The sequence below is a fragment of the Falco peregrinus genome, chromosome 9, assembly GCF_023634155.1.
Source record: "Falco peregrinus isolate bFalPer1 chromosome 9, bFalPer1.pri, whole genome shotgun sequence".
Taxonomy (NCBI): domain Eukaryota; kingdom Metazoa; phylum Chordata; class Aves; order Falconiformes; family Falconidae; genus Falco; species Falco peregrinus.
The window spans coordinates 4,430,220-4,448,868 of record NC_073729.1 but is presented as its reverse complement, the minus strand read 5'-3'; the positions used below and the strand labels follow the sequence as shown (position 1 = coordinate 4,448,868).

At 44.2% G+C, this 18,649-nt stretch overlaps 1 protein-coding gene across 4 annotated transcripts in view; it reads left to right on the top strand.

Annotated features, from left to right (window-relative positions):
- Window positions 1–18,649, top strand: part of TSPAN4 (tetraspanin 4) — a 436,791-nt gene that overhangs the window by 109,164 nt on the left and 308,978 nt on the right. The gene's annotated exons all lie outside the window — the stretch shown is intronic.

Below are 18,649 nucleotides of genomic sequence, written 5' to 3'. Positions count from 1 at the left end.
GCCCCTTTTCCTATAGCTCTGCCTCAGTCCCTGTGCCCTTGATCTCTTAGCAACTTTTGTGTACCTTCAACCTAAAGTTTCTCTCCTGACCCCATCAAACACAGTATTTTCTTATCAGTTTCCCTGCCTTTGCCCAGCCAGTTGCAATTTCCTGCTCCCTCCCTTTATTCTTAAATTTTAGTTTGCTTTTCCCGCAACCCTTTCTGCTCTGTACAAGCTTTTTAAAAATGCTTTTGTCTTCATTCACCTGCCTGTCTCTCTCCATGGCTGGTGGTTGATTCCTTTCCCTGGTTCACGTGCTGCTTCCTCTGCCTCAGTGACAGCAGGGATTGCTTGGAGCTCTCCCACATGCTTCTCTCACCTTTACAGTGTTGATATCCAGGTGTGTGGCTCAACCTGGAGCTGCTGTTGCAGGGCATCCTGCCCAGTTCCCCAGCCTGGTGTGAGCAAACTGCAGCTGGAGTCTTTGTAGGCGCGAGATATCCTGAAGCCTAATTAATGTTTGCAGAGCCTGTGCAGACTGCAGCATGCAATTGCAGATGCGAAGCTGCAGTATAGCAGCTGGATTATTCCAGAGTGTGTAAATTAGTCTTATTTGGGTGGTTTCTGGCTGCACACTGTTCCTTTTCAAAAAGGAAAAAAAGCTGAGATGCTACACGTATATAAGATGTGCTGCTGCCTTCTCAGGTAATGCAGGGCTCTGCTGCGTGCGTTAGCCCATTGTCTCGTTAACACTGAAGTTCGTTCTCTCCCCCTGACATTTGAAGACAGAGGGCCTGAGATACAGTAAATTGGTGCTGAAAATCATCTTTTCCTCCTTTGTTAAATGATATGATGACATGATAGCAGTTCTTTGAACAAGAAGGAAGATAATGTAAGGCTGAGTAGTGAAACTGGCTGATATTAGTCCAGTGGACAGAGCTTTGAGAACTATCCTAAAAGGAGGAAAAGTCAGAAACCAAGAAGAGGCTATTCCCAAGGAAAAAATATAGGGAATTGTCCTTATCTGTGGCAACAGAGAGGAGGGTCCTGTGACCCCTTGTTAGCCTGTACAAAGAAAGATGAATGTTTAGAGATTCCAGGTTGAGATTTGCTAATGGTTAATACATGCCTTGGGGATGACAGGTCAGATACTGTCAACAAGTTGCTGTCGGTGTCCGTGAGCATGTCTAAGTTAAGGATCTTGCTAGCACACTTTGTTTTGGAGTGAGATGCAAATGATTGAGGAGAAATTTGTAACTGAAGGGCAGTTGCAACCAGCGTGCACCCTGTCTCAGTGGTTGTGAGCTGCAGTCAGGAGTGCTGTTGCCATGGGAAGTATCCCAGAAGAGCATCAAGCATTGACAGGCACCTTAGGGATTGGAGGGCTTTCTCAGACAGTCAGTTTCTTGTTATTATAATCAAAAGTACTTTCTCCCCCCAGTACTTCCTCATCTGAGTGAATCAACAGTGACCCTTGGTGGTTAGAAAGACTCAGTGCCTGCTGGTCCATCATGCACAGTCTTCCCTTACTCAACCCGTGTATCTGTCTGCTGAGATCGTGAATCATGTGGCCACTGGCTAAGGCGTTGGGCATCTTATTTCACAACTGATCAGACTGATGTTTTAAGACAAAAATCTCCTCTAGCCAGTCCAGTTTGTGCATGGGAATCCTATTTTTTAGATGGAGGGTTTTGGCAGGTCACTTAAATCTCATCTTGAATATTTGGGTCATCACTTTGACACAAATTCCCCCACTGCTGATCTTACCATAGATCCATAGCATTGTCCTGTTAGAAGAAAAGCACAGGCACCGACTCGCCATCCCTCACTCCATACGAAGAGTTTTGGAAAGAGATATCCTTTAAGGCCCATTTGAATTCACAGAGATCAGCTCGGTGAAATTTAGCATCAGGCCACAACCTGTCGTTGTCTGTGACTTTCATTATAGACATCTGTCTGCTGCAACAGACTTCCTCATATCACCGTGTCTCGGTGTAACTATAAGGCGAAGACTCACAGTGAGTTGTTATTCTGATGGGTATAACTGATGCTGATGCTATGTTTTTACAGTTCAGCAATCATTTCTATTCATTCTTGAACCTGGGCTATGCTTCAAAACAGAATTTAAGTAGAGTCACCACCTGTTCATTTTTCAGCCAGACAATCTGCTTTTTTTAATCTTTTAATAAAAAACCCACCTCTTCAGCAGAAGTCAATTTGTTTCCCTGACTGGCTTCTGATTCCTGGCTCATTTTCCAGCCAAGTGGCACCTCCTGTTCCTCCTCTTTACATCTTTGCTTCCGACTGCTCAGTGTAACGCTTAACACGTGATGTGGCATCGCTGGAAGCTGTTTAAGCTATTTGAATCCAACCATAGCAGAGTGAGAATGCAGATATGGACTCATGAGAAAACTAGATGCATAGGGTGAAGGCATTTCTATGAAACTTTCAACTTGTTCCTGCTTTTCAAAAGCAAGTTATTGTGAATATATATAAAACATCTGTATGGTGCTAGAGATTATACTAAACTTATACATCAAAGGCACAGATGTAGTGACTGTGTATAATGGTGCTTTCTGGGGACACAATTTCTGCTGCCCAATTTCAGACACTTAGAAGGAGCTACAAAGTGTTCCAGGACAGGCATTTGCTGTTGCTGGTACTAGTTGAGGATACAGTTTGAGTACATGATCTCTTCCATGTACCTGTGTTTATATCGCTGGGGAGCTGGACAGGAAAACTCTTGAGACCTTTTCAGCCCTCACCTTCAGTTGCGCTTTGGGTGTGCACACACATAGTGGTATAAAAACCATGGAGAGGTTTGAATAAAACTCCGTCTCGTCCCCTGACTTGCTTGAAAGCTACTGCTAGCTGATTCGGGATGTAATGCAACTTGGGCAATCATGGAGCTGGCCTGCATGTATCCACTCTTACTAAACTGCATTTAGAGAGGGCTTTGAGGCAGGCCAACAGTTTAAAAAAGAGCAACCCTGCCTTGCAAACCGTCAGCCGTGTGAGTAATTTGGGAAAGCTCCCAAAGAGGCTTGAAGAACAAGAGCCTTACCGCTTCGTACTTTGGTGTGAGTTCCCATTATTTCTTTTGCTACAGTTTTTTGCATTTCAGTCTGAACTCTCTCTGCTGGACCTGGCAAACAGTGGTTGGATAATGTAAGAAAATTAAGAGTTTGGGGGCTTTGCTGTCTGAGATTTGTATTGGAAGCTGCTGTTTGTGTTGCTCCATAAAATATGTGGGTATTTGCTGTGGCTCCAATGCAGGGGTCTACAGAGACCTGTGAGGGTGTCCTGTATTCTGAACTGTGATTTCCAGCTGGGTCATTTGGAATTTACAATTTTGTTGGGTTTATTTTTTCCATGATTTATGCTGTTGTGTGGTAGGGAGCCACTTAACTTTCAAATCTATTACATCTTAGAAATAGCACTTAGATTGCAACTAAAATTAAATAGTGAATGAATATGGGAGGAGTGCTTTCACTGGAAATTAAAGAAGATAAAATTTTAAAACCCTACAGTGATGTAAAAATAATTGTCCAGGTGCACTCTTTAGACTTTTAGTGGTGTGAAGTGCTTTTAAAGGACAGTGCATATGTTAATTATAGAGTGAATCGTTCATATTTATGTAATTCCTCTTGTCCAAGGCTGTAAAAACACTTAACAAAAGGTGATCAAGTCTTTTTTGCTGTACTTTTACAGAGAGATGTCTTGCCCTAGATCATGGAGCCTGTCAGCCAGGGTGGCTCTTTCCTTGTGACTCATCCCCACTGCAGTTTATAACCCTAGGTAAAATCTCTCAGGGCATTATCTCCCTGCTGTGCTAAGGACAGATGACATGTGCCGGCACCACTCCTGGCACCCCAACACGCTGGAACAGGAGTCACACACTGCAGCTGTGCAGTAGCTCTCCATGGCGATTTCTACCAGCTAAAAAGCATGAGAACTGCCTAATCTACAGCAGCACTCTGCACTATGTGGGCATTAGTGAAAAATCTTAAAAGTTTTTTTGGGAGAATAATCTCAACAACTTGTGAAGCATAAAGGTAGTCAGTTTGGGAGCTCATGTGAAATGTGAGTTGATGTGACATCTGTCAAATGTCACTTTCAGCCATTTGAAATGACCCTGTGAATCCTGGTTTTCAAAGAAGCGGGTAAATGATGAGACACACTGTAGCCTTGCAAATCCTCTTACTGGGAGGAGAACTCATCATTTGGCCTCACATGGGCAAACTGACCTGTAGGCTTTCACAAAATTGATAGGCTGTCCTTGTAAGCCTATTGTCCTTGAGGGAGTTCCTGCAGTTTCTCACCATCTTCAAACAGAACTTAACTGGAAGAAATGTCGATTAAACTGAAGCCCCTCCAGGGCAAGCTTTTGTTTATTACAAAGCACTGATGTATGAAATAACAGTGCTATAATCATCTGTAAATGAACCACGAACTAGAACATCCACAAGCATTTTATAATGAGATGTGTTCTCTAAAGTTTCAGTTGGCCAAAATAAATCAATAGTCCATGGAGTGCGCTTTTATTTTAGTCCTAAGTGTGCAAAAGGCAGTTTTAAGTGGTTCTGCTTTTGAGAGCACAGACTTTAAAACTTCCTGACTCTAGCCATTTTCAATGCCTTAAGTTGTGCACTAAGTAAGTAGTAATAAATTTCCTGAAAATGTAGTAGGTCTTTCATCTTTATCTGCTGTGAGTTATTCAAAGGAGGAAAATAATTATGGCTCCTTGTTCCAAGGAGCATTGTTCAGTCTACCAATGTTTAATGACTTTTCGTTTAAATAGATCTCATCACTTTTGAGCCATTTGTTGTTTGTCCAATGTGCTTAAGAAGGCAAAAAGACAAGAACAAGAGAAAATAGAGGTTGCTCTGAAGTGTATGTTGATGTTTCAACACAATGATTGGACAGTAGAGGAATTACTAGTTTTGTTGCTTTAGACATCTGTAGATCAGTTGTCGTATCATCAAGACTATAGAAGCAAAGAATCATCTTGTGGATAGTATTCACTTACCAGTTTGCTGTCTCTGCAAGGGTGAGTATCTTCTTGCAAGCCTTCACACTTTGCTGCTTATGAGCTTCAACTGCTCCTTTCCCCTAGCCTGTTCCTTCACACCACAAATTCTTCCCGTAGCTGCCTTGGTCTCTGATTCTGTCTATCCCTTTCCCTATCTCACTTCTAATACAGTCCTTTCATTTTTCACCTCTTCATTGCAAGCCACCTTTGTCTACATCTGGTGAGTCCTTTCCTTTTGATTGAAAACGTGTAATAGGCTCAGAATACCCCACCGCGCTCCACCCCAAATTCATTCCTTCTCCCATGCCCTATGATTTCTTTTTGGGTCAGTAGCCTTGCCCGCTGCTAAACACAACTCTCTCTCTTCATGGGTCAGATCCTTTCCCACAGCCTTCTTTTTGGTAAAGAACTTCACCATGGTCTCCCGAGAGTAACAGCAAGAGAGGATGATGTATACGGCACATCTGCATGGTGCTTTCCTAGGACTGGGGTACTGTGGTCCTACATAAGCCTGCAAACCCTTGGTGGCCATAGCTGAATTCACTGCCTACAACTTTTCTACTACAGAGTATCTTGAGAGGGCAGAGAAATGCTCTGCTTCAGATGTCTGGAATGTTCAGTAGCGTTGTATGCATTAGATTTAAATTGGTTAAGGAGGCTGTACCCCTTCCTGTTATTTGAACTAGGTCAGATGGACTTGTCTGCATCCATGTTACATCCTGCCAAGGTCTCCTTTTTTGTGTCATGCAGAGGAAGCTCCTGTTCTTCCTGAGCGGTGCCAGAGGCTGTCCCAACTTGCCCTGTGCTGACAGGGCATCTAGTGCGTGAAAGGCAGTGCTGGAGTGGTGGTGGGTAACTGCACTGCTTTGATGTCTCCAAAGCTTGGAACAGGCTTTGTGCAGGACTGATGCGTGTGCTTAACACTGACAAGGGTGCAGAAATGTACTTTGCACTTAAGCGTAGAAAGCTGACAGGCTGCAGCAGGTTTTAGTTGTAGCCCTGGTATTGCTGCATACCAGGATATTAAATGTTTTCAATTCTAATGAACACTTTCATTAAAGTGTTGCTTTGCTGTTTTTAATGAAACTGTACGGAGCTCTTTTCATCTGCCTACCTAGGATCTGCCTGTAACGCGTGGTGGTTCTCTCTTGATCGCTGAGGCCTTCTAGTCGTTTTAAGTTTAAAGGAGTATGGTGTTTGTGGTAGAGGTGGTGGCAAGTTGCTTCTCATCTAAACAAGTGAACTCCCCCTGATTTGTTACTGCTGGATCCTTGCTGGGAGAATGTAAGTCATAGCAAGGTTGCCGATGTCAAATAAATAAATTCATGACAGAGGAATTTATGGTCCATCACAGAAAAAAAAAATGGGAGCTGTGATTTATATATTTATTTGCTTTAATAAATATGAAAAATTGTGTGACTTTATTCATAGGAGCCCTGGCAGTGAGCGATGATGGTGCAGTCTGTACATACCTGCCCAGTAGATGAGTCTTTCCTGGGAAAAAACTTGTGGACAAGGAGCAGCATTTTAAATATACAGGTGTATGTGTGTGGGATGGTGTTTGTATGACAATATACCTTGACAATAAATGTAAGTACCTATGAGTAGGAGACAGATCACCTGTTTCTCTTGGACTTTTTAGGTAGTCCTGCTTTTTTGTTGCTTGGCCTTTGGTGCAAGCCAGTGTGCTGTTCCCAGTCCATGCTGGTTCTGTTCTTCCTGTGACACAATCTCATCATTGGTACAGCAAACCTGGAGATTTACACATTGATCAGAAGGCAGAGGAGGGGAATTCTGCTCCCCCCTCCCGCCCCCGCCCCCGCCAACTTGCCATAAGAAAATCAAGTTGCTCCAATGTCTAGAACATCACATGGGAAACATGCCAGCTCATGGACACAGAGCACATCTGGATTGTAGGAAGGCTGGCATCCTTTGGGGGCTGGTGTGTGCACTCTGTGATGTGTTGTCATTGCAAGAGATTCTGGGGCAAAGCACTGCTCTTTGGGGAGAACGGCAGAATTGCTTTCCACATCCTTGGTTCCTGTTCCAGGACATAGGCAGCATACCTGACTTGAAGAGCGAGGGTTTTGGGGTGGAAAGGGGATAGGAAAAGGGGGCTACCTTATGCTAGAGGCCTGTCAACCTCAAACATACAGTCTGCTGCCTAGCTTTGCATTTTTGTGCTGTTGCTGAATTACAAATGGAGAAATATCTGTGATGTTGTACCATATAAAGAATGGAAGATACGGATTCACATCTTCAGCTGCATGCTACACTTGATTTAAGTTCTCATACCTGGGTTTCTTGGTAAAATTACATAGTATATTTAACTTTTCTGAAATCTGAGAGAATTTGGTATTTTTTGGCTCATCTATGTTTACGTCCACATAACCTGGGATGGAAGAGAAGGTTGAGAAAGTTGTAAGGGTATGGAAAGTGGAGATCACAGAAAAATTGTATGCTAGGAGTCACTCTACAAATGTTATACAAAAGCTACGGCTTATTTCCTTTATGCTTAACTGGGATAAAGCGGTTTAGATTCACTGATGCCAGCTGCAGTAGTAGTTGGTAATGATTTGGTCTCTTATTTGGGAGGGGGGGAAGAGGAAAGAGAACAACCACCTTCACTGAAAGCTGTGGTGGGTTTTTTTTGGGTTTTTTTGGTTGGTTTTTTTTTTTGTTGTTCAAAAGGAATCATCTCAAAGGATAGGGAACATTTCAGGTGATGTCTTCATGGTTTTTTGGGGTGCCTTCACTAGCTGTTTTCAGGTAGTCATCGCAGCAAATTCTCTCTGAGCTGATTCTGCGGTTTCTTGAGCGCTGCCCATCACAGATTTCTTCTTAGAGTGTCTTTAGCAGAGAGGTTAAACAGGGTAACACACGTTGAGACTTTTCAATCCTCTAGATGCTAATGCTCTGCTAGGATGGTTCAGCAGAAGGACTGATGTATTACCTCTCCTCGTCTTTCACTTGAGATGGGTAACTACTGAAATGCCTTTATTAAATAGCAAACAAAAGGCGGGGACTGGTACTTGGAGAGGAAATCGGGCCATGGGACCAATACCTTCCAGCTGTGACAGGCTCTCAGCACTGCCTGCTGCAGCAGCCAGAGCTTTATCGTGCATGTGAGACCAATGCATCTAGATCCTACCCATGTATTTTTCCTGTGATGCCTTTTGGTATTTGGCTTTATACCCAGCACCATTTACTACCCTGCTGTCTCCTGGGTTTAGGGAGAGAAAACGTGTTCTGGCCCTCTGGCATGAAACGGGACATTTAACAGGGATGGTTTCTAGCGCTGATGCATAGTTTTATCATCAGCAGTGCAGACTGAAGTTACGGAGGGTGAGTGCCGGTTTTAATTCCTGATTTGCAGTCATTTTGAAGGTTTATGGCTTATATGGTATGACAGATGTAACATGGGATTCTTTTTTATAAAAATAGTGAGGATATATCCTCCTAGTGAGGTGCTCCTTCTGTGTCCAGGTTTGGGCTGACTAAATATGCTCTTTCATGGAGCACTTATTTCCTGGGGGGTAATTTCTGTTATTGTCATTGTTAATAAGAAACTGCTAATTAGGGATCAGTCCCGACTCTTTCCAAGAAGTGCCCTGTGTGAACTGCGTGTGGAAAATATGGATGTAAGCTTGGAATTTTGAAAGGCCACTTCTGAGGTGCCCCAAAAGATCTGATAATCTCAGTTTTGGGGCATAGCAAATGGCTGAAAGACCTACAAGGTCTCTTAGACACTAAAAATCAACACAAGTCTTATTTATACATTTTGGTTTGTGAAATCTAATCTTATGCACACTAGAGCATACATTACACTTGACTCGTTTGAGATGTCCCTGGACAATGCCAGTAAGGACTGCAATGGGTGAACTGGTGGATAGGCAAGCTGGGGCTCATGTTTTACATACTGTGCTTTATGGAGGAATGCTCCCCTACTAGCTATGCCACATCTTTAAAACATTGGAGTGGACTCACCTGGCTTCTACCTTCTGTACTAATTGAAAAGAGGCCGTTTCTGAATTGTATTACCTTTTGCGATAGCATTTGTAAAGTACTTAAACGACACATTTACAATCACTCTCTTTTTTAAATTTAAATCTTCCCTGTTCAGATAGTCACAGCTCAAAAGTCCTGCTCAAGGCAAAAGCACACCATAAAACCCTAATGCAAGATAAATGGGCCTCCTGGCTGCTGAGCAGTGAGGACTGGATCTATTTGAATAGTTCACACAGACTGCATTTTTCATTGCCTTTAGGCATCTCTTATAGATCTTTCATTCTCTTTTTTGTGTTGTTCCTTCTCATGGTTATTATAGTCCAAAAAAAGTCAACCAACACTTATCTAAGGTGCAGAAACTACTGTAGATAAGGATTTGTTGAGTTTCCCTACCAGCTTTGACCAGGGTTATTGTACACCTACGGGCATGGTTTAGAAGCCGGTTTTGAGTTGACACCAGTTAGATTAACCTAGCTCCTCAGTGCAGGAGATAACTAGCAATATAAAGATAGGTGTTGCAAGTGTACCTCTCTTTATAGTGAGAGTAACCTTGGAGGTGGTCAATGCCAGTAGGCTGACTGTCCAAGTTCACGTAACTCCTCAAATCTCCTGAGATGGGAAAGTGAAGAAAGTTAGTGTTGGGAGGAGCCGGCTAATCAGTGCTTTTCAGGTAGTGGAGGATTCTGCATTTACGCTTAATCTCTTTCTCACTTTTAAATCTCATTTCATGCCAATACTATGGGGGAAAGATTTTTGGAATTCAACATGAGTTGCTTCTTTGTGCTTCTTTAAAATCTCTGAAGTTTCTAATTGCTCATCACTAGTGAAAAAACATGACTAGTATTTTAAAATCCTAATAATTGTGCTTTTCCCAGACTCCTGTGTTCACAAAATAATCTGTTACAAAACCTGATGCGGTACCCTTAACAGTTATTTTTCATGCAGTTTTGTTTTATATATATATATGTGGCCTTTCATACTCCTAGTGGACATGCAGGTGCTTTTGTTGAAGTGGGCAGCTGTCTTTGAACTATTTGAAATCACTGAACAGATGCATGACTGCCACACATCAGCTCGGTGCAAGGCATCCCTCCTGTGCAGCATAAATCAGGAGCCTTCAGAAGCAAATATACAGTGCTAGACTTCTCGTTTTCTCATTTATCTTTGCCACATTGTACCCCCCTGGGGGGGATAATATTTTGATGGGTGAATAAAGTACCATTAACTTTAACATTATCATCAATCATTATGACAAAGGAGGACAAGTAGTCTTTGTACCTGGTCTTGCCACTTGTTTAGTCATCAAAACCTTTGCAAAAGGAGTGTTAAACTCTACTTTATTAAGGCATGGGTCTGTGATACAGTTTTTTGGACAGCAATACCTGTTCTAGCTACTGCTGCTGCTACCTTGCACCCTTAAGGCATAGCAGCATCTCCATCCATTGTTCTGTGCAACTGCACATACTGCCACCCTGCTCAGGGCACCAACTTGGCTCACCTTTTTAGAGAAAAAAACAATAGAGAACACATTTTGGGGGGGAGGTGGTGAGAAGCTAGTTTTTCTAAAGCTGCCTCAGTTTCCTGGTCCTCTTCACTGCCTGGCTTTGTGAAGAGCTGACCTGGCAGCCACTGAGAGGAGCGGGCTGGGCAGAGGGCAGGCATACCTGTGGGGTGGGAGAAGAAGGGGAATGGTTTTAAGCCAGCATTTTCAAAAAGCAGTGAATTGTACCAGGAAATTAAACCTAATTTGGTAACCTGTGTAAGTGTTGGTAACGCTTCAGTACCAAGGATGTAGAGTAGCCAGGATCCTTTGTTGACAGCTTTCGTAATAGTCCTTTTGTTTTATCCTTGTTGAGATGACTTCTTGAGGGGAGAGCGATCCTCATGAGAAGGGGGGGTGTTGCAGTGCAGCAGGCACGCTGGGCTGTGGGCCAGCACTGTCAGGGAGTCGGGATGTTCACGGGCTTGCTGCAGGTCTGCTGCTCAGCTGAGAACTGGGGCAGCACCAGCTAATTTCTATCAAAGGTCTTTTTCAACAGTAGCCTTTCACGATGACGTAGTACAAAGAATTCTTCAAATACCTTTCCTCTTCCTTTTGCTTTCAGAAAGTCACTGCAGATGTGGCAGATTATGGCTGTGCTTTTCAAAGGGATTACTGTACCTCACAGATGGAGAGATTATTCACTATCTATTGGCTGTGGGTTATAATTTTACTGGTTTTTTTCATTTGAGCTGTCCCTTAAGCATAGCTTTTCCCTCCAAGAAAGTGGGGCAAATGATGAGTGGATTCTACTGCACTGGCATTTACTAAGTTGCTGCTTAGGGGCAATTTTCTTGCTTGCTCCTTGGGTGAATGTGGTACAATAACAGTCTTTAATCTGGTAGAAAAACAAAATATCATGCTTCCCCAGAGTTCTTCCGGGGTAGCATTCTCAATATGCACAAACACTTATGAGCCCATGCACGGAAAAGTTTTCCAAAATAATGCCCCGTTATAGTATGTTAGGAGTTGAGGTCAGGATGTGGCAACCCATTTCCAGGAAGCCCCAGTGAAGAAGCGCTCTTTACCTAGCCATATAATTGGCTTGTGTTGCTCACAAAGCTCACTCTCCTGCTAAAAAGGCACCCATGGAAAGAAATCCTTCTGTGGTAGGTTTGGAAATTTTATGTACTGTTCTAAGAGGACAAATCAGAAGGGGTCTGGACAAAGCAGAAGACAGTAATTAACAGTAGGAAGAAGGTAAATAGGATGAATGTAGGCACCTGATCGCCTGACTCAAGAGGATGGTCAGTAAAAGTAAGAAACTACAAGACAATGTATAGAAATTCAAAGTCCTGCAAAGCAGCTGGCCTCTGAAACTCTTTGCCACCACCAGACAAGGAAACCAAATAGCCAGGACTCAGAAAGGCACTAAACTGTGCTGGAAAACTGTAGAGGAATGAAGCTGGGTTAATTAGCATTGATAATATACAGCTGTGGTTGGCTTCAGGGGCAGCGCGTTGGCCGATGTAGCTAAGGTGCAGCTGTGGCTGGTTCTGTGAAGGGGTCGAGAGCCAATGAAGGGAGAGCAGCCGAGGAAGAAGAGAGAGAGGAAGAAGCAAGAGGAGAGAGAATGCACGCCCGAGATGAGGAGAAGGCAGCTGAGGGACTGGCATGAAGAGTGTGCTGGGATGAGGTGGTAACAGACCTTGTTGCAGCTCGATAGTTTGGAGAGTGCTGCGACAAAAAACAGGCTTGTCAGATACAGTGGGGAATACTATAGCTCACCGAGACTGTAGGAAGGGATACAGTCTCCTAGGTTTCGGAGTCTGGGCTAAAGTCTTGCTGCTGTGGATTCAGAGGACCCTCCCTGGGAGCAGGTTATGCCCTATTCGAAGAGCTGAGATCTGCTTGTGGTAGCTGCTGGTGGGAGGCAGTGTGCTTCCCAGGACAGAGGGCTCCCCGGGATCGCTTGTCAGCAAGCAGCAGGGTAAGGATGAAAAAGCCTGGGACCCACTACTTCCTTCACCACTGGCTCAGACACAGTCAAGGAAAATGAGTTCTTCCTTAACTGGGGATAAGTCGCGGATGGAGAAGCTTGGTGACAAAACCATTAAGGTGACCTGACTTAGCTGGATCTGCTCTGAGCAAGGGGCTGAAATGCGTAACCTCCAGAGGTCCCTTCCAACCTAAATAATTCCACGTATCTGAGCATGTGAGTTACCACACAACCCTGGAAATGCTATAGCTGCAACTGTTTGCTTGTGACTACGTTTAGGCGATGTTTTTTTGTTTTGTTTCTTTGTTATTCTCTTGAGGCATACCCAGCGTGGGTTTCTCGGCTTAGCCAGGGACGTCAGCCGCTACATCTCCGTCATCTCCCTTTGTTGTTGGGGGGGGAAGGGATCCTCAGTTCAGTGTGAGGTGTTCAGGCTCCTGCAGCTCCTTTCTTTGCGTTGATGATTGAGGGTGTCTGAGGAAGGCAGACAGCTAGCTGAGAGGCCTGGACCTTCCTTTCCCCCTTCCTCTCCCTGACTTTCTTTGCTTTTGATGCATGTTTTTCTGAATTTCTTATCTGGAACAGGAGCATTTATTAGCTGATCTGTCAGACTTCCCATACTCTTACTTTCTCCACACTTTTTCTTTCTCTGCCCTTTTTTCTTCTCTGTCCCTTGTAACCATGCTAATCAACTAAGGTAATATTAATTCTTTAATAGTGAGTGTTGAAATCTGTGGAATTGCCTTGTGCCGCTTTGCGTGGCTGGATGGTGCATTACAACAGCTGACCAGGTTTTGAAATCTTGAGCGCTGCGAGTTGAGTAGAGCAACCTGGTTCAAGGGAGCTGTGTTAGTCTGCCAAGGATGAGCACAGGTTGTAACCTGATGACTTTGAACAGCATTTTCCATGTTGGCTGATAAATTTTTCGAGACTTTACCCCAAAGAGAGGAATGGATCCATGCCATGTCTAAAAAAAAATATTAATAATAATCAAGCGAGAATTTGCATGCCCAAATGTAGATGTTTTAAGCACTTGAATTTCCATGTTGAAGCTCATTGTTTCCAATTCAGCCCGCAGAAGACCCCATAGCCAGTTTCTATCTGACCATTGAATCCATCCTTTGAAGCAAATCATGCAGCACAAGATCCATCATGCGCTCTCAGCATATGGCACGACAGAGCATTTTGCTGTTGCAAACCAGCCCTGCCATACCCTGCCTCCTTCCTGCATAGTACAGTTTAATACACAGCAGAGAGGAGTTAGCTTCCCAGTGAAGATCTGGAAGAAAAACATTGGCCTGGCTGGAGGTACATGGGCAGCGATCACGAATGTGCTCGAGCCGGGATATTTCTCTGGTCTTTTCTGCATGTGCACCAGGGGAAGGCTTGGCAAGCGTTTGTCTGCATTGAGATTCTGAACCAGACTCACAGCCATCACAAATAGATGATCCCAGTCTCTGGCTGAGCTGGCAATGATGGATTGAAACCCTTGAGATACAAGACTGAGCAGATGTGAGTGACCTTAACTGACTCAGAAATGAAACCTTATCTGCATCGAAGAGGGGGTTCAGCTCATCACTTGCTATTTTGAACAGCAGGAAAGGAGAAAGGTACAGAAACTAGCCCCAGGTAAAGCTTACCAACAGAAGGCAGCTAGGAAGGAACTTGGCCAACTTTTAATTTTTTCTTTATTTATTTATTTTTAAATCCAACCACCAGAATGCTAACAAATATTTAAAGTGTCATGTGGGCTTTTTTGGTTGTTTTATTTATTTATTTATTTGTTATTAAACTATTCTTCCTTCAAGTATGTATTCCCAAGGCTGTGCCTGTTCAGGTTTTGTGTGTTTTCCATTTTCTCTTCTCTTTGCCCTAATGTGTTTAGGGCCGAGTTCTGCACACAGGTGGAGCAGGGGGTTGTTATCCAGGTTAGTGTGTTGTGTTGGTCAGTCAGCACTGGGCACTGCAGGCTATCCTTTATTTACAGGTAAGAAAATCTTTCATGGTTTTCCATCACCAACATGCTTAGACCTTACCTCACAGAAACTAGAGGGATTCTCACAAATTTCCAGGTACCGAAATTGTCTCTTACTGAGTGTGCCTGTATTGTGCCTAGCAGAACAGGATGTTGAACTTGATTGGGGGTGCTGAGTGTAATCAAGGTAGAAAATACTAAGTATCACTTTTCAGGCCAGAAATACATTTGGGTCATGCAAGTGAGCTTCTACATGTTGATGGAAGCTGTTCTGAAGTTTGCAGAGGGTGAGGTATAGAGACCAGCAGGCAAGCCCAGTCTGTGTCTTGTTTTCTCTGCATGCATGTGAAAGAAGCAGCCTTGTAGGTATCCCTGCAACACCAAACCTGGAATGCACATGGCGGTAGCTTTAGATTTCTGGGTAGTCTCATTACTTTACAGAATCTCCCCATGGGCATAAAATTTGGCAGAGACAGGGATTTGCAGGAATGTTCTTCTATTTAATGTGTACAGTGGAAACTGTGGTTTGATTCGTTTGTGTGGCTGTTGGATACTGGCTCCTGGATAGCTGTGGCACAAGCAGTGCTTTCCTGTGTTTCCTTGGACGATTGGATTGCTGGCAAAGGCTGTCTGGGATAGCAGGTCACCGTGAAAGAAGGACTCTCTTTACTCTCATCAGAAAAGGCTGTACCTAGATGCTTGCTTCCAACAGGAGGAGAAGGAAGGCAGGGGATAGAAATGAAACGGGAACAAGACTGTGTTCCAAGTGGAAAATGTTAAAGGACAGGAGTGTCAGGAAAGCACCATTTCACTTGATGATTGATTGCTCTTCAGTATGCGGTCATGCAAGAGCATCTCTCCTGTAACTGTAGCACTTTGTATGTTCTAGCACCCTGAAGAGCTCAAAGAGCACAGTGACCTTAGAGGAGTTAAATCTGCGGCAATTCCGAGACAGAGGTGCAATCACCTCTGTTCTGCAGGTGAAACTGAGGAAGAAAAGTTGAGGTGCTTACCCAGAATCAGTGAGTCATTGACAAAGGTAGGAACTGAATGGGAACTGACTCCCAGTCAAGTATGCAGACAGAAATTAGCCACAATGAAACTACTAGGCTGGGCTCCACCCTTGCTTATGTAGTTGAACAAATAAAACTGGTGGTGGTTTTGTTTGTGTGTGTGGTTTGTTTTTTTTTTTTTTAAAGCATTGAGCACCCACTAGCTCCTGTGGAAACCTGCTGGAGTTCTGCAAACCAAACTCTTGAAAAGCAAGAGATGTTGTACAATTGGTTGTATTAGTCCTATTGATCCTTCGGAAAATAAATGTTGCATTATGTGGATAAGAAACAGCCTCAAGAGGGCTTTCTGGGGCGAGCTTTCTGGGGCCATTTGGAGTGCATAGAGTAGCATAGGATCAAAATTGAGCAAGAGATAGGAGATAAGGAAATGAGAGAGCACTGAGGAAGCGGGTGGATGGCTCTTGTGATAGTTGAGCCAGCCAAGTCATTTGGTTTTACAGGTGACTTGGGTAACATACCTGGATCTCATGACAAAGAGTGTGCCCATGTCCCTCACCATGGCTTGGATGTTTGCTCTCTTAGCTTCTGCAGTGTTATCAGGAGCTTGGGCAGCCTTTGTGAGGAGGAGATCAGGCAGCTAATGGAGATACTGCAGGAAAGCAGAGCGTCTCACCGCTGCAACATCAAGGCATATATAGAAAATGTGGATTTCCTGTGGCTAGGATCTCTGGCTGTGCTGCAGATCTGTTGTGCCATCTTGGGCAGATCTTTTTATCCCCCTGGATGTTTCTTCTTTCTCTTGTTTGTTCCTGTCTTGCTGCCAGGAGGGGCCTGCATTGTGCCATCTGTACAGCACCAGGTTGTACGAGCAGCTGGGATCTCCCAGCCCATCAGTCATGCTAATAGTGATGGGAATGAGGGCACCCATCAGAAATTTCTCCTTACCTTTTAGTTTTTAATACGTTTCCCCATCTCTCTCTCCTTTTTTTCTTCCCCTTTTTTTCCTTGCTTGAAGGAGAAAAATAAGTCAGCTATCTTTTATCCCTTCTAAAAGAAATGAGTCTTGACAGGTCTGGAAACGTGTTTCCTGCAGTTACTCTGTGTATATAGGGGCCATGCTGGCTCATTTATACACCCACATACCGCAGCTCAGACGTTTCATTAGCTTGGCACATATCTTTTGTTTGCAGCGATAGGCACATGAAAGTACGGCAGGAACAGGGCTGGAGAAGAGGGAAGGGGACACACACTGGTGCCTGAAAATCGCTGTTTCAATATTTTATTCCTTGTCTATGCAGGACAATGTTCTTTTTATTCTTCTTACTGATTACTAGCAGTGCTTTCTGTGTACAAGAGCTGGCATGGACTCAGATGAATCCACTGTGGCCTGCGTGGCTGCTTGTGCCACTCAAACAAGGTTGATTTGTGATCTTGGCTAGCAGAGGAAGGGAGAAGGGTATGTAGGGGATTCTCCTGTTGGTCAGGAGTCAGAGTGTACCCTGGAGAAAGCATGAGGCAAATACTTGGCCAGTTCTGTCCTCAGCCTCATCTCTGGTCGCTCTTGCTTCTGGGCATCTCCTCCACCAGAAGCTGATGTGTGCTGGCTGTGTGTGGGGACTGATGGCTGCAGGGTGGCGGGCAGGAGGGGACGGTGGGGGCCGTGCTGCTGTCTGATTTCCGTGCCCACAGCAGGGGTTGTCCTTGGCCAAGTGCATCCAGGGTGTTTGTGTGAGAACTGAAATGCAGTCGAGGCTGGTTAGATCACTGTGAGGCTGATTTTAAATCCCAGATATGCTGTCAGTCTTGTGCTGCATAGCTCTGGCCATCCTGCTCCCTTTCATCTTGCTGCAGCTTCGTCTTTCCCTTTCAGAGTTGTCCCCTGTTGCTCAGTGCAATTCCTGGGCGACTGGTTTTTGTCTCTAAGCCCATTTCTGCGCTTGCAACTAGTGTCCTGGAAATGTTTGCCCTTGTCAGATGCGTCCCTCTTATTCAGCCAGCTACAGTGTCTGGCAGATCTAGGCCTTCTGCCAATGCTTCTGTGGTGCTGTGGTCTCTCAAGCAAAAAGCCACTCTTTTCTGTAGGTAGCACAGGCTGACAGATGTTTTGACTTCTGCTTCTCTCCCTGCCTGGCTGTCTTGGAGATGAAAAAAGGCACATTGAATCCAGTGCAGATGGGAGAGATGTCTGCTGGGATCTACCAAAGGTCACACAAAAACTGTGGAAGAAAGACATTAGTGCTATCTTTATTTTATTCCTACCTCCATCCCCAGCTTGAGATGCTGTGGAGGAGGAGCCACCCTTGTTACGTCAGATCTTCATAACATAATCTAGCTTTGTTCCGTCCTGGCTCTTCTTTCTCTTGAAGGCTCTGTCAGCACTCTTGTAGACTGTGTCATGTTCTCCATGCTTACGTTTAAACTGAAATCTTTGGGTTTCAGGGTTAGCAAGTTGCTCTGAGTAGCTGTGGCTGTTTGTGCTTCTCACTGCCTGGGAAATGACTGTCCACTTGTCTGACATGAGCTTGAACTCTAGTGCTTAGTGAGAGCCTCTGGTTTGAGTTAAGAAGGCTGTGTTTTGCGGATAATTTTTGCTGGGGGAAGCAAACCGAACTGCAGACATCCACAAACTGAAAGAGCTGTAATGACCTTGTGTCTCCTGTGAATGCAAGGGGCCCTAGAACGCGCTCTGAAGAGCAGGGGTTCAGTGGTACTCCAGAATCATTGCCACAGCTCATGCAGGTTAAACAATTTAAACACAATTTGCTACCCAAACCCTTTGGTTTGCTGATTACAGGTGAGGTGTGGGCACTCTTTCCCTGATGCCATGGATAGGATCTGCCATGGTGAGCTACTCCTATGCTGTTGTTTGACCAAAGAATTACTGACCATAAAGTCAACTTTATGGCGTTGTTTTGGCTTTTTGTTTGGTAGGGTTTTTATTTGTTGTTGTGGGATTTTTTGTGTGGGGTGTGCTTTTTTTTTTTTTTTTTTAGGCTTGCATCGTAGTAAGAAAATTGATAGTGGCATTCTATGTGCATTGCCACGGATTATTTAAGGTGTTACTGCCTATTCAAAGCTGTTGGTTAACTGAGCATCACAGAGTTACAGGCCTGGTCTGCCAAATGCAAACACGGTAATAGTTTTTGTTTATTTCACAGTT